At 46.7% G+C, this 14,094-nt stretch overlaps 1 protein-coding gene across 1 annotated transcript in view; it reads right to left on the reverse strand.

Moving 5' to 3' along the window:
• Positions 1-14,094, reverse strand: part of PIBF1 (progesterone immunomodulatory binding factor 1) — a 210,365-nt gene that overhangs the window by 52,782 nt on the left and 143,489 nt on the right. The window lies entirely within an intron of this gene.

Below are 14,094 nucleotides of genomic sequence, written 5' to 3' on the forward strand. Positions count from 1 at the left end.
GAAATTGGTCACATTGTTTAGAGAAACCAATTCAAGTGTTTTGACCAATTCTGTCCTTTGGACATCTCTAATGCAACGTGTGGGGCTCCTTCTTCTCTCTATTGGCAAAAATGCATTGGCAAAAGCTGAGCTACCTAAGGAAGTGTTGGCAGAGTAATCAATACGGCAGTGGTGCACAACCTGATTAAAGAGCATATAAAGGTTTATTTAGGAACTAACATACTTGATAGAAAAGAAGAGAGCCAGAGATCGGTCCCTGATTATGTCTCTAGCTGAGAGACAGACGGTGCGCGTTCACACTACACTAAATGATGCATTTTGCAACTGGATTTTTGCTATTCTTGCACAGTAAAAATCCAGTTACAAAATGCATTATTTAGTATAGTGTGAATGCACCCAGAGAGGCTGAGACTGAGTGTGGCACTTTCCAGAAGAAAAGGAAATGGCCCCAAGAGTAGCAATCTGGAGACAGACAAGGAATGACACTTAATGGGAGAGGGAAGGTGCTGACCTCAATATCCTATCTGTCTTCTTGCTGCCCCCTTCAGGGTCCTCTTCTCATTGCTGTACACCAGACATTGTCTTTTCCAACAGGAAGAATCCTTAGCTGCCTAAGGAGGAGGAAGAAGCACCTCCAGGAAACGTTTTTTATATGTGCTTGCTTTTCTCTTAAGCTGTGTAACAGTTAGGCAGGCCAGGAAGAAGAAGAAGCAGCAGCAGCAGCTGATGATATTGGACTTATTTCCCGCCCTCCACTCTGACTCTCAGAGCGGCTCACAATCTCCTTTAACTTCCTCCCCCACAGCAGACACCCTGTGAGGTGGGTGGGGCTGAGAGGGCTCTCACAAGATGCGCTTTCAAGGACAACCTCTGCCAGAGCTACGGCTGACCCAAGGCCATTCCAGCAGCTGCAAGTGGAGGAGTGGGGAATCAAACCTGGTTCTCCCAGATAAGAGAGCTCTGGCTGACCCAAGGCCATTCCAGCAGGTGCAAGTGGAGGAGTGGGGGAATCAAACTCGGTTCTCCCAGATAAGAGTCTGCACACTTAACCACTACACCAAACTGGCTACACCAAAACAACAACTAAACCTGGGTTCATAATTTTGGTGAACGTATTTGCAAGACTGCTGTAAGATAACATTACATGTTTTAAAACGCTCAGAAATATTTTTGAGTGCTTCATTGGGACAAAGCGGAACCAGATGAGTCTAGATCCTAGGGTTCTAAGCCCAAATGAATGGATTTCAACTGGGCTGGAGTAACAATGCCCAGTGCTGTCCTTCCCTCACACCACCACTGTATGACTTTGTTTACAGCAAGAACTGCCGGCATCTGTTGCATTTTAGGTAATTATCAGAAAGCCTCCATGGACCACAAAATTTCCTTTAAGCAATCATTAAGAGAAAAGCCTCTCTCTCTTGCTTGCATTTCTCTAAGCTGTGGTGAATTATAAAACCATTGGAGTAAGCATATGAAGTAATTTATTTTTATAAAAGAATAAAATTCATACACCATGATGCTCAGTTGGTAGAAAAAAAATGAAGGGTTATTTTGGGGGGGTGGGAGGGGGGGTTTGATATAGAATCATAGAGTTGGAAGGGATCTCCAGGGTCATCTAGTCCAACCCCCTGCACAATGCAGGAAACCCACAAATACCTCCCCCTAAATTCATAGGATTTTCACTGCTGTCAGATGGTCGTCTAGCCTCTGTTTACAAACCTCCAAGGAAGGAGAGCCTACCACCTCCCGAGAAAGCCTGTTCCACTGAGGAACCACTCTAATGGCCAGGAACATAAGAACATAAGAGAAGCCATGTTGGATCAGGCCAATGGCCCATCCAGTCCAACACTCTGTCACATAGTGGCCAGAATTTTTTTATATATATATATATATATACACACACACACACACTGTGGCTAATAGTCACTGATGGACCTCTGCTCCATATTTTTATCTAAACCCCTCTTGAAGGTGGCCATGCTTGTGGCCGCCACCACCTCCTGTGGCAGTGAATTCCACATGTTAATCACCCTTTGGGTGAAGAAGTACTTCCTTTTATCCATTTTAACCTGTCTGCTCAGCAATTTCATCAAATGCCCACGAGTTCTTGTATTGTGAGAAAGGGAGAAAAGTACCTCTTTCTCTACTTTCTTCATCCCATGCATTATCTTGTAAACCTCTATCATGTCACCCTGCAGTCGACGTTTCTCCAAGCTAAAGAGTCCCAAGCGTTTCAACCTTTCTTCATAGGGAAAGTGTTCCAGCCCTTTAATCATTCTAGTTGCCCTTTTCTGAACTTTCTCCAACGCTATAATATCCTTTTTGAGGTGCGGCGACCAGAACTGCACACAGTACTCCAAATGAGACTGCACCATCGATTTATACAGGGGCATTATGATACTGGCTGATTTGTTTTCAATTCCCTTCCTAATAATTCCCAGCATGGCGTTGGCCTTTTTTATTGCAAACACACACTGTCTTGACATTTTCAGTGAGTTATCTACCACGACCTCAAGATCTCTCTCTTGGTCAGTCTCTGCCAGTTCACACCCCATCAACTTGTATTTGCAGCTGGGATTCTTGGCCCCAATGTGCATTACTTTGCACTTGGCCACACTGAACTGCATCTGCCACGTTGACGCCCACTCACCCAGCCTCAACAGGTCCCTTTGGAGTAACTCACAATCCTCTCTGGTTCTCACTACCCTGAACAATTTAGTGTCAAACTTGGCCACTTCACTGCTCTAAATCATTTATGAACAAGTTAGAGAGCATGGGACCCAGTACCGAGCCCTGCAGCACCCCACTGCTTACCGTCCTCCACTGCGAAGACTGCCCATTTATACTCACTCTCTGCTTCCTATTACTCTGCCAGTTTTTGATCCACAAGAGGACCTGTCCTTTTACTCCATGACTCTCAAGCTTTCTAAGGAGCCTTTGATGAGGAACTTTATCAAAAGCTTTCTGGAAGTCAAGGTAAACAACATCTATCAGGTTTCCTTTGTCCACATGTTTGTTCACCCCCTCAAAGAAATGTAACAGGTGGGTGAAGCAAGATCTTCCCTTACAGAACCCATGCTGGGTCTTCCTCAATAACCCGTGTTCATCAATGTGCCTACTCATTCTGTCCTTGATAATGCTTTCTACCAACTTTCCCGGTATTGAAGTCAGACTGACTGGCCTGTAATTTCCCAGATCTCCTCTGGAACCCTTTTTAAAGATGGGGGTGACATTTGCTACCTTCCAGTCCTCAGGAACGGAGGCAGATTTCAATGAAAGATTACAGATTTTTGTCAAAGATCCACAAGTTCAACTTTGAGTTCTTTCAGAACTCTCGGATGTAGTTCTTCCTAAGGTTGAAACTCTTTTAATTTCAACCTGTTGGTTCTGGTCCTAGATTTATTTTATTTACTTTAGATTTATATGCTGCCCACTCCGCGAGTGGACTCTGGATGGCTAACAGTCATGATAAAACAATGTAAATACACTTATAAAAGAATAAAACACATATAAACAATTTAAAACGACATTATTAGGTGCTATAAGAAGGTTTCATAAACAAAGACGGCTTCTCCATATCTCAGTCCTGTTCCTTATGTGACTCTATTAGTGGTCTTACAGACTAAGATTCCTTCCAACGTTGTGTGATTTATTTATACACCTGACAATGCCTTGTACGGAGTCAGGCCCTTGGTCCTGCACAGTCAGCATTGCCCACTCAAGACTGGCAGCAGCTCTCCAGGGTCTTTCCCATCCCCTCCTGCCTGCTCCAAAGTGGAAAGGCTGCGGATTGAACTGGGGACTGCTCTGCTGCGGAGCCACGGCCTCTCCCCATGCTGGAGAATATTTCCTATGTGTTCTTAAGAAGGGCAAGCCAGTCTTCTTGTTTAAATACTAGCATTCTTAAGAGATTTAGAATTGCATAATGGAAGAATCTCTCTGCAAGTCTCGTTCAAGCGCTGAAGTCTCCTTTGCCGCTGTGTGCATCCCTCTTTGGGCTGGGTGTGTTTTATTGTGCAATCCTGATACCTTATAAATATCTCCTGGATGCAACGTGAAGAGAACTGTGTTGCTTAAGCCTTACTAATTGCCACTGGTAATAAAGATGCTGGGGAGATGATGCAAGGAGACACGCAGGGGCTGAAGCTTGGTATTGATTTATTATCTGCGCTCTGGGCACGACCGGCATCCTGACTGGCGGTGGCAGAATATTCAGCCCTAGTGGCACAGAAATTATTTATCCTTCATCCTGCTCTTTTCCCCAACAGAGAGGAGGAAGAGACCACGAGCAGGTTACATGGTAATAGATAAAAATGCAAAAATATTATGCAAACGAGACATTCAAAGCAGTGCAAGGCACAGCACACTTGGGCTGGGATGTGTCAGAGAGCCAGTTTGGTGTTTAAGTGTGCGGACTCTTATCTGGGAGAACCGGGTTTGATTCCCCACTCCTCCACTTGCAGCTGCTGGAATGGCCTTGGGTCAGCCATAGCTATGGCAGGAGTTGTCCTTGAACGGGAAGCTTGCTGTAGGAACTCTCTCAGTCCCACACACCTCACAGGGTGTCTGTTGTGGGGGAGAAAGATAAAGGAGATTGTGAGCTGTTCTGAGACTCTGAGTGGAGGGCGGAATATAAATCCAATTTCTCCTTCTCCTTTTTCTTCTTCTTCAGATTTCTACAGACAGAAGAGGATAGGGCCATGTTTGCCGGTCCCCCCCATCCTGCAGAGTTCTGATTAACCCCTCCCCACCGCTGTTTTGGGGCAGGTTCATCTGTCCCCGAGGAACAGCATTTTAGAGGGCCATTTGGGGTAGTAGATGGGAGGGGGAAGTTTCTCTCCATGGATGGAAATCCATTCTTCTCATAAGCCCTCTCATGGCTCCAGTTACTGACACACAACGACGATCCTCCATCAACTCGGCCAGCCAGTTAAATCGATATGTCCTTTATATGCCTTCAAAAGCTTTCTTAAGAAATTCTGTTTTCATAACAACGAGACACCCGGAAGAGTTGGTATTTTGGAACAGGTGATTCCAGAATGATGGGGGTAGCCACCCCAAAAGACTAGATCACGGCAGACTAAACCACCAAGAGGGGACCACTGCTCACAAAAAAGCCTCTCCTGTGCTGAGCAAAAGAAGACGACGACGACATTGGATTTACATTCCGCCCCCTCCACCCTGAATCTCAGAGCGGCTCACAATCTCCTTTATCTCCCTCCCCCACAACAGACACCCTGTGAGGTGGGTGGGGCTGAGAGAACTCTCACTGCAGCTGCCCTTTCAAGGACAGCTTCTATTAGAGCTCTGGCTGGCCCAAGGCCATCCCAGCAGGTGCAAGTGGAGGAGGGGGGAATCCAACCCGGTTCTCCCAGATCAGAGTCCGCACACTTAACCGCTGCACCAAAAGGCCTGTGTGGGTTCATGTGTGTGTGTGTGTGTGGGGGGGGTCATGAAGGGACTGGACCTGGGAATGGTGGGCAGGGAGGGGAGGTGCCCTGGGAGGTGGTGCCCTAGGTGGCTGCCTCCCTGGCCTACTGGGGCTAGTCACACTGCTATCTCACAGGCTAAAAAAGAGGGGTGGGGAGAGTAAGATGCTTTAGGTCCCCACTGGGAAGGACAGCAGGATGTGAGTTTTTCGAGGCTACCTGCCTAGGAGAAACACTGACCTGGACTAGGGTTGCAAATCCCCAGGTGTGGGGAGGGGATCCTCAGCTTCAGGGTCATCAGAAAGCGGGGGGGGGGGGGGGGAGGGAAGGGAAATGTCTGCTGGACATTCCATTATTCCCTATGGAGAGCAGTTCCCATAGGGTATAATAGAGAATTGATCTGTGGGTATCTGGGGCTCTGGGAGGGCTGTCTTTTGAAGTAGATGCACCAAATTTTCAGCATAGCATCTGGTGCCTCTCCCCAAAATACCCTCCAAGTTTCAAAAGGATTGGAACAGGGAGTCCAATTCTATGAGTCCCCAAAGAAGGTGCCCCTATCCTTCATTATTTCCAATGAAGGGAAGGCATTTAAAAGATGTGCAGTCCCTTTAAATGTGATGGCCAGAACTCCCTTCTGGGTTCAATCATGCTTGTCACACCGTTGCTCCTGGCTTCACCCCGATGTCTCTCAGATATTTCTTGGATTGGATTTGGCAACCCTAACCTGGACAGCCCAAGCCAACCCAATCTTGGCAGATCTCAGCAGGGTCGGCCATGGCTCATATTTGGATGGAAGACCTCCAAGGAATACTGTTGCATGGAGGCAGGTATGGCAAACCACCTCAGAATGCCTCTTGCCTTGAAAACCCCACTTGGGATCGTCAAAGGTCAGCTGTGACTGGATAGTAAAAAAAGAGAGGGATGCTTCTTAGAGACTGTTTAGAACAGAAAAGGATAACTGGGTTGGTTGTCAGAAAATGTCATGTATATGGTTTTAGTATGTGATTCCTGCCTGGCTCATTGGAGCTGTGAGAGCAGAGCTTGGGGACCTGGGAACAATGGACAGGAGGATCCAAATACCTGCAGCCCTACACCAATCACAGGCGTCATCAACTTTTTATGCTTAAAGAGCCAAGTTAGGTCAATTCTTTCTCCTCAGACGGCATTCTCCTCTACCTTTCTTGGTGCTTGGGAGGGGCAACAATGGGAAGGCTTCTAGCGTCCTGGTCCTACTGATGGACCTCCTGATGGCACTGTACGACATAGGGTGTTGGAATGGATGGGCCATTGGCCTGATCTAACATGGCTTCTCTTATGTTCTAAGAGGTGCCAGAGCTCATTAGCACAACACATTTGCATAGCTCATTGGCATACGCCACATACCCCGATATCACTGGAAGGTGTACTGAATTATATCAGCTCAGAATCTACCTTAAAATGCTTCTTGAATTGTAGTTGCCATAATAAAACCTTACTCCCATCAGACTTTTTAAATTATTTTCTCCTATGTGGCCACAGTGGGATGATGAAGATTTTCATCTGTCTGCTTTAGATGTTTTGGATATATTATGTATACGGTTTATAGTATATGATTCCTGCTAGGCTCATTGGAGCCAGGAGAGCAGAGCTTGGGGACTTGGGAACAACGGACAGCAGGATCCAAATACCTGCTGTTCTACACCAATCACAGGCCCCCACCTGTTTGAATGAACCAATGCCACGCTTGCACAGGGGAACCTGGAGTTGTATATAGGTTGGGCCCGTGGGCCCGTTCTGCAGTCTTGTTAGTGCAGCCTCTAACAAAGAGCTGTTATCACTGTTGCCTCATCTCCTTGATGCTTTGAACCCACCATATTATAGAAAATCAAGTACGAACCACACAGAGTTTCATGGCAGTGCACTAAATCGCCTGTACGGGGTCGGATCCATCCTGTGCTGTGTGAACCCACTGAGTACCGGATCCGGTTCAAGGTGTTGGTACTTACCTTTAAAGCCCTATATGGCCAGGGGACAGCACACCTTTGTGACCGCCTCTCCCTGTATTAGCCCCGTAGATTCTTACAATCAACAAACCAACCACTTTGGGTAATACCCGGCCCCAGAGACGTCCATCTGGCCTTGATGAGGGCCAGGGTCTTTTCCGTCCTGGCCCCTGCCTGGTAGAGATCCGGGCCCTGGGGGATCTGCTTCAGTTCCGCAGGGCCTGTAAAACAGAGCTCTTTCGCCAGACTTTCAGCTGAGGCAGTGGGCGTCACTTGTTATAGGCCTCCCCGCCTCATTCCATCCCAGCACTACAAGATCTGCTGGACCTGGACAATACGTCATATCTGAGGCAGAATCTGCCATCTTAGTCTGTCTAAACTGGTCTGTCTAAACTGGTCTTTTACTGTCTGTCTAAACTGGTCTTTTACTGTCTAAACTGGTCTGTCTAAACTGGTCTTTTACTGTTGATTGTATTTATGATGTAACCCGCCCTGAGCCTGTTCTACAGGAAGGGCGGGCTAAAAATCTAATAAAATAAATAAATCAACTGTACGGGGGGCTCCTGCAAATCGCACTTCCTAAGAAAGTGCCTTCCAACAACCAGTGTTTTGGCTGCAGAAACATTATGGATTAATAGTCACTATGTAAATTATCGACCCTGTTAAGTTGCATATATTCAGGCATGCAAATGGGCTTTCTTTTTCTGGCTCTTTGTTGACCTCTTGCTCTGAAAATTGGCCTAGCTCGGCTCTTTAAGCGTAAAAAGTCACTGATGCCTGCATTGCACAGATGGAGTGGAACTTTCTTAGCCTTAGAGAAAGGTTCAGAAGAGATGCACTGCCCCAGGAAACATCTGCATCTTGTTTGCGAGGCTCGCTCCATACTTATTATCTGCAGATCGACTTGAACCGAACGGTTCTATCAAATTGATGGGTGGGGTTATTAAGCTGAAGTTGCCAAAGGCAGCTTATGCAAATTTTAGATCTTTGGCACGAACGTGGAAGACTGAACTTATTCTGCGGCGCCGTACAAATGTGTCATGGATGGGAGCTTCAGCTTCACCTTTCCAAAGAGAAAAGACTTGGACGAGGGAGGGGCTGAGCCCCTAATTCCACCACAGAAGGAATCAGCTGAACTCCTTCAAGGACTTTCTTCGCTGTGCAAGAGGAGCAGGCCCATAGCCATGGGAGGGGGGGAGGCCTTTGGGGACACTGCCTCCTGACTTCCAGTTGGGAGTCGCATAACTTCCAGGGGGCCTTCTGGGGCACAGCCTGACTTTTCTTTTTCTTTTTGCCATGGCTGAGCTAACAAAAAAAGCCCCCCAACTTTTAAGAGCCTGGCTATGGCCTTGAAGAGGAACCTTAGGAGTCTGCATCAGTGTTCTGCCCTGGGAGACAGTCCTACCTTCCGACTTAGACCCGGAACGCTCCGCCTCAGAGCTCTCTGAGCCCCTGAGGTCTCTCCCCTCAAGCCGCGCAATACCGAGAACCACCTCAGCCATGCTGCCATAACCAAACAAAACACCTTTAAGAAATTAGTAGCTTCCTCCTGGAAGGGTGGAGCTTGGATTCCTCCTCATTGCAAGAGTATTTAAGGTCTTGGTTCCCCCCTCAGCCTTCGCTGGAGCTACATTTAAATTACAGCAGTGTTGGCTCCAGCTCCAGAAACTTGGCTCTGGCCTTGACTCTTGGGCCTCAGCCTCCTCCAGCCGGACATTATAGTTGCATAAGAGAGCCTGGCAATTACTTGCTGAATCCTATTCCATTATAGTCTTATTTATGCATCTTAGCTACTTTTGGAAATAAAATTGTACACAAAACAATGTGGAACAAATTTGTCAAAACAGCAAATAAAATAGTCTAAGAGCAAAAAGCGTCTTCCTGAAGTATTTGGGCAAAGCACGACAACTTGAGTTGGACACAGAAACTGACAGGAATTCAATGGGAAAGGACTGAAGCGATGTGACTTGTGGCCTATCCCTGTGAGAGGACAGAGCACAGCAAAGGGTGATTAACACATGGAATTCACTGCCACAGGAGGTGGTGGCGGCTACAAGCATAGATGGCCTCAAGAGGGGGTTGGATGAACATATGGAGCAGAGGTCCATCAGTGGCTATTAGCCACAGAGTATAGATGGAACTTTCTGTCTGGGGCAGTGATGCTCTGTCTTCTTGGTGCTTGGGGGAGGCAACAGTGGAAGGGCTTCTAGTGTCCTGGTCCCACTGGTTGATCTCCTGATGGCACCTGTTTTTTTGGCCACCGTGTGGCCAATGGCTTCAAAATTACCTCAGCAGTTTGAGCATCTTATTTTTTTGCTGTTAGGGAGAGAGCAGAGGTTCCCAAATTTATTTGGCCTAATGCCCCCTTTTCAGAAAAAAGTTACACAGTGCCCCCCCTAGAAATCTACCTTCAAGAAGTGGACTAAAAGATCCAGTGACATATTTGCACACAGAGTAAACAAAGATGTTGTAAAGACACTTTGAAGCTTGAAATTCTAAAATTATTTTATAAAATCAGCCATAGTAACATTCCCATACACAGAGAATTTTTGAAATTTCTTTATATTATCCACCCTCCCATTGTCAGCTCCAACTAACGCAATGGGAAGGTGCCCCGCCCAGCCGCTTTCAACTTGAAAGCAGCGGGCAGCGGTAAAATGGGGCGCTCTTCGTAGGCTTCCTTGGAAGCCCCTGACAAGCCCAGGCAATGTTTGCCCTGCGAAGAAAAGCACTGCCTGGGGCTCTTGGCTTGCCTGCTGGCTGGCGCAGTCGTGCCACAAGGGAAGGGGGAGCAAGGAGGTGCCCAGCAGTGCCCTCTGGCAGGGTGGCACCCTAGGCGGTCACCCACCCATCCACTCCCATGCACTGGCTCTGCAGAAGACACTCTGCCTGATTTCCCACTTGTCTGACGCTGCTCTCAAACTCCTCTTCTCAGTGAGGCTTCCCTCCGATTTCACACCATCTGCCCTGGGGCTGCAGCTAGCTTCGGCTTTTTTGCGCTGCAAACAGAAACCTCTAAAACCCAGTTTCTGTTTGTGGTGTGAAAAAGTGGATGCTAGCTGCAGCCCTGGGCAGGGAAGCCCCACTGAGAAGAGGAACTTTAAGCTTCCACCGCCCCCTTATTTTTATTCACCACCCCCCAATTGCACCCAAAGCTATTACCACCCCCCTGGATCGTTCCAGCGCCCCCCAGGGGGCAATGTCGCCCACTCTGGGAAACACTGGGTGAGAGGGTACACAGGATGCCAGGCACTGAAGCCAAACTGTGTTTTCTGACACATGTGGATTTTAAAAAAATTTCTCTGAAAATGTAGCACTAATGGACTACATTGTATTCACCAGGATTTGCAATACCGCATGACGGACATCACTGTACATTTGAAACGATGGTCATAATTTTCCACAGCCAAAATGGTAACCAGACGTCTGTATGGTCTTAGAAAAATGCGGAAATAAACTTGCTGAATATGCAGTAACAGCAAAATTAACAACTTCCCATTGTATGAGAAGGAAAGAGAGAAGAGGACAGAAGCTCACCTGAGGGGAAAAGATGGGAAATAAAAGGCGGAAAGTGAAAGGCAAGATAAGAAAGCCAGATTTTAATTGTAACATCTACTGATAATGGAAAAGAAAGATAAAATCACTGGAATAGTCTCACACATTAGTGGTGTTTGGGCTCTGAAGCTAATGGCAATGAGAGAGAGACATACAGTGCATGGGAAAGTCCATGGCAATTGTTGGAATGCTTTATGAGACAAGCGTAACAATATCAGCTTCATTCCAGACAGAATATCTGCACAATTAAGCCTGGCTACACAATGAACTCCCCAGATCTATAAAACAATACTTTGTTATTTCATTTTTTAAAAAATTAATAGTTTAGTTATACTATGTTCTGAGGGGTACAAAGCAAACCCAACAATGTTAATCACAAACCGTGGGCATAGAGAGACAGTTTGCTGTAGTGCTTAAGTGTGCGGACTCTTATCTGGGAGAACAGGGTTTGATTCCGCACTCCTCCACTTGAACCTGCTGGAATGCCCTTGGGTCAGCCATAAGGCAGGAGTTGTCCTTGAAAGGGCAGCTGCTGTGAAAGCCTTCTTAGCCCACCCACCTCACAGGGTGTCTGTTGTGGGGGGAGAAGATACAGGAGATGGTAAGCCGCTCTGAGTCTCTGATTCAGAGAGAAGGGTGGGGTATAAATCTGCAGTCGTCGTCTTCTAACTTTTATAAGGTATTCTGTCTTTTGAAAGACAATTCTGTGGCAAAACTGATATAAAAACACAGTACCTTACAGAAACAAATGGGTGTAAAACACATCTTTGAGGTTGTGTCACGTTGGCTATTTCAGCAATGGTATTCTAATGCCTCTGTTGTTATCCTAATCAACTACAACAAAACCCCCCCAAAGAGATTCAGACAATTTGCATTAAAGCTGAATACAATCAATGCAAATCAGGTTAAGGGAACACACCCACCCACACCCGCACAACCTGACACAAAAACAGTTATTACATAATTAGCTTTAATTAAAGTCTGGTCTGCGCATGTTGAAGAATAAGAAGACCCCCTGTGGATCCATGGGCTGTGCCATTTCTAACAGGAGGAGTGAGATTATAACCGTCAAAACAGTTTTATACTGCTTAATAGTTTTAATTGTTTAATAAATGTTCAATTTAACTGTTTTATTGTGATTTTATTATATGTTGTGAGCTGCCCTGAGCCTGCTTAGGTGGGGAGGGCGGGATATAAATCAAATAAATAAAAAAAATCAAATAATTCACTGTTAAGTGAAAAACCAGAATGACACCTAAAGAGCTCAGTTAGAACCTTTCTTCCCTGATCTACTCCATTTGTCTATAGGATGTTTTTTACATTGGGGAATGTTAAAAATGTTCTCGCCTGCAGCCTGAAATGGTATAGCCTAGTGCAGTGGCCCCCAACTTTTTGGGCACCAGGGACCGGTTTTGTGGAAGGCAATTTTTCCACGGACCGATATGGGTGCTGGGTTTTTTTGCTGCCCCAGGTTGCCCCACGGCCACACCCCATCCCTGTCCCTGATGGAGGTCTTTAAATAAGGAGTAGGCGAAGGTTTCTACCTCACTCCACTGCCCAGTTGCTAACAGGCCACAGACCAGTCCATGGCCCGGGGGTTGGGGACCCCTGACCTCAAAAAGGTAAAGGTAGTCCCCTGTGCAAGCACCAGTCATTTTCGACTCTGGGATGATGTCGCATCACGATGTTTTCTCGGCAGACTTTTTATGGGGTGGTTCACCATTGCCTTCCCCAGTCATCTACACTTTCCCCCCAGCAAGCTGGGGACTCATTTGATCAGCCTCAGAAGGATGGAAGGCTGAGTCAACCTCGAGCCGGCTACCTGAAAACCCAGCTTCTGCCGAGGATCGAACTCAGGTCATGAGCAGAGGGCTCCAACTGCAGTACTGCAGCTTTAACACTCTGCACCACGGGGCTCCTCCCCTGGCCTACTGTACCACTTCATTCCACTGAACAAAGTTTGAGTCCAGTGGCACCTTTAAGACCAACAAAGCTTTATTCAAGGCATAAGCTTTCATGCCACAAAAGCTTACATCTTGAATAAAACTCTGTTGGTCTTAAAGGTGCCACTGGAGTCAAACTTTGTTCTGCTGCTTCAGTCCAACAAGTCCATCTGAATCTAGCTTCGGTCTGCTGCATGTGTACCACAGGGGCCTAAGCATGAATGTATTTTCCTAAATCTACCTTCGCTGCATGAAATCTAATGCAGAATATGATAGGCAACAGTGTGATTTTGGGGGTTATGCCATTTATAAATGCTTAGGAGTTATAAGGTTATACAAGAAAAGAGAAGGGATTGGATTTATACCCCACCCTTCACTTGGAGTCTTAGCAGCTTACAATCTGCTTCCCTTCCTCTTCCCACAACAGACACTCAGGGGTGTTGAACTCATTTGTTATGAGGGCCAGATCTGACGTAAACGAGACCTTGTTGGGCCGGGCCATGTCGGGTTGGGCTGAGCCATGTTGGGTCAGGCCATGTGTGTACCTATTTAAGATTAGGTAGCAGAGATATAAATTTTATAAAGAACACAGACGAACACAAATATATTTTTAAATTTTTTAAAAAAAACATGCTTAAAATGTTAGCACTCATTGGTCTTTAAGGTGCTTTCTTTGTATTTCTCCCATGGGATCCAAGAAACTGGGCAAAGGAAGCTCTGGCTCTTTCCTTCTTTCCCCAGGGGACTGGGGGGGAGGAGGAGGAGCCTCAGCCAATGGAAGGACGAGAGGCTTGTCTCAGTAGTGTGCAATTGAGAGAGCCTGGCAAAGCAAGCTGTTCCTCTCCATTTCCTTCCGAAGGGAGGAGCCTTAGCAAATGAAGAAAACAGAGGTTTTGCTCTGTAGCTCCTGTGCAATTGAGCAAGTCTTGCAAAACAAGCTGTGATGCAGAAGGAAGTAAGATATAGGGAGAAGGAAGCAAATGACAGCCAGTTGCTCGGGGGCCTGAGAGGAGCCCTCTGAGGGCCTGATTCAGCCGCCGAATTGCATGTTTGACACCCCTGCTCTATGAGGTAGGTGGGGCTTGCTCTTGAATTGCTCTTGAGAGAACTACTCTGACCCTCAAGGTCACTGAGCAGGTGCATGTCCAAGGAGTGGGGAATCAAACCCGGTTCTCCCAGATTAGA

The sequence above is a fragment of the Heteronotia binoei genome, chromosome 3 (assembly GCF_032191835.1).
Source record: "Heteronotia binoei isolate CCM8104 ecotype False Entrance Well chromosome 3, APGP_CSIRO_Hbin_v1, whole genome shotgun sequence".
Lineage (NCBI taxonomy): Eukaryota > Metazoa > Chordata > Lepidosauria > Squamata > Gekkonidae > Heteronotia > Heteronotia binoei.